Here is a 2,500-nt window from a genome sequence, read left to right on the forward strand (position 1 = left end):
GGGGGTGGTGGTGGTAACAGTAGTTGTGGTGGCTAGGGTGGTGACAGTGATCGTATTGGTCACAGTAGTTGTGGTGGTCGTGGTGGTCACAGTAGTTGTGGTGGTCTTAGTGGTCACAGTCGTCATAGTGGTCACAGTAGTTGTAGTGGTCTTGGTGGTCGTAGTAGCCACAGTAGTTGTGGTGGCCGTGGTGGTCACAGTAGTTGTGGTGGCGGCTATGGTGGTCACAGTGATCGTATTGGTCACAATAGCTGTGGTGGTGGTCGTAGTGGTCACAGTAGTTGTGGTGGTCATGGTGGTCACAGTGGTCGTAGTGGTCATGGTGGTCACAGTGGTCACAGTAGTTGTGGTGGTCGTGGTGGTCACAGTAGTTGTGGTGGCCATGGTGGTCACAATGGTCGTGGTGGTCGCAGTAGTTGTGGTGGTGACAGTGATCGTATTGGTCACAGTAGTTGTGGTGGTCGTAGTGGTCACAGTAGTTGTGGTGTTCATGGTTGTCACAGTGGTCATAGTGGTCACAGTAGTTGTGGTGGTCGTGGTGGTCACAGTAGTTGTGGTGGTTATGGCTGTCACAGTGGTCGTGGTGGTCACAGTAGTTGTGGTGGTCATGGTTGTCACAGTTATGGTGGTGACAGTGATCGTATTGGTCACAATAGCTGTGGTGGTCGTGGTGGTCACAGTAGTTGTGGTGGTCTTGGTGGTCACAGTGGTCGTAGTGGTCACAGTAGCTGTGGTAGTCTTGGTGGTCACAGTGGTCGTAGTGGTCACAGTAGCCACAGTAGTTGTGGTGGTCGTGGTGGTCACAGTAGTTGTGGTGGCTATGGTGGTGACAGTGATCGTATTGGTCACAATAGCTGTGGTGGTCATGGTGGTGGTGGTCGTGGTGGTCAAAGTAGTTGTGGTGGTCATGGTGGTCACAGTGGTCGTAGTGGTCATGGTGGTCACAGTGGTTGTGGTGGTCTTGGTGGTCACAGTAGTTGTGGTGGCCATGGTGGTCGTGGTGGTCGCAGTAGTTGTGGTGGTTATGGTGGTGACAGTGATCGTATTGGTCACAATAGCTGTGGTAGTCAGGGTGCTCACAGTAGTTGTGGTGGTCGTAGTGGTCACAGTAGTTGTGGTGTTCATGGTTGTCACAGTGGTCGTAGTGGTCACAGTAGTTGTGGTGGTCGTGGTGGTCACAGTAGTTGTGGTGGTTATGGTTGTCACAGTGGTCGTGGTGGTCACAGTAGTTGTGGTGGTCATGGTTGTCACAGTAGTCGTGGTGTTCACAGGAGTTGTGGTGGTCGCGGTGGTCACAGTGGTGATAAGTCGGGAAGAGGAAAGACGACTCTGCCAGCCGCCTCGACATTCTTTGATTTGCGCTCATCCAAAGAAATGGATGAGTCAGCCCAGTTGCGACTTGTCAAACCTGTTTTTTTAATTTTTGCAAATGATAAATATTTTTAAACCAGCGTGGCAATTTTAAACTTTTTAATTAAATTAATTAATTAGAATTGTAATTATGATTATTTTATCTCTTTATCTGTTTGTTTCCGACTTTAAATTGTACATTAACTATGAACTGAGCAAATAAAATCATGTTGTATTCTATTCTCCATCACATACGTCACTATTTATTCTAAAAATAGAAATACACGGAAAGGGTTGACTCAGGGGTACAATACAGATGGAAGCTCCGGGTAATGGACTCCTGGTTCCATTTATTATCTGGCTCTCCCTCGTGAAATACCTTTTTGCTAATTTTCTAAGCTGACTGATAGGAGTCGTTTACGAGTAACCATTCTTGTTGGCCTTTTTCCTTGACTGATACAAATGTTGCACTGTTTGTCGTTAGAGGCAGCTACAAAAATCTTAGCTCTAATTAAACAGCTTTAAACTGATGGTTAGCCTTGATTTTCAGCCGACTCCTCCACTCCCTAAGTCACTCGGGGAGAGAGGCGACTGAAATTCAGGCTAACTCATGGGTAGGAACAATTTTTTGGCATAAAAATTCACTGGTAGGGATCACTTTTTCCACACCGAAAAGAAACTACAAACCTACAATAGCAACAAATAACAACAACAAATGGTCAGATGTCACTTAAGATACTTGAAAAAAAACATGGAAATCTGTGCCCTCTTTGTAAAGATCCCTTTATAAAAAAAACTAAACTTAACTAACTCCCTTAATAAGAGGTTTTGCCAAACAGTGCAGATAAAAACAGTTGCTCACATCTTGAAAGCAATGACAGTCAAAATGACAGCCAGCCAGATATCAACACTTTCCACAAGACTTCTTCAGGTCAGATGACTGGGACAATGAAATCAACAGAAATCTAGAGATCAATTAAATTTAATCATACCACAACCTACTGTGTCCTGCAAAGCAACACAGAGCTGGAAAAGAAAGAGCATCGCCATCTACCAGACAAACCATTGCTCTTGCTGTGGACAACCAGGTCACAGAAAAATCCATGGCTCTCGTATCACATGTCAGAGGTTAAAACTTCTGTTGTGTCAA

The 2,500-nt window shown here is 45.4% G+C and overlaps 1 protein-coding gene across 1 annotated transcript in view; it reads right to left on the reverse strand.

Annotated features, from left to right (window-relative positions):
* LOC138028582 (cullin-4A-like) overlaps window positions 1-2,500 on the reverse strand; it is a 34,874-nt gene that overhangs the window by 8,504 nt on the left and 23,870 nt on the right. The gene's annotated exons all lie outside the window — the stretch shown is intronic.

The sequence above is a fragment of the Montipora capricornis genome, chromosome 13 (genome assembly GCF_036669925.1).
Source record: "Montipora capricornis isolate CH-2021 chromosome 13, ASM3666992v2, whole genome shotgun sequence".
NCBI classification, from domain to species: domain Eukaryota; kingdom Metazoa; phylum Cnidaria; class Anthozoa; order Scleractinia; family Acroporidae; genus Montipora; species Montipora capricornis.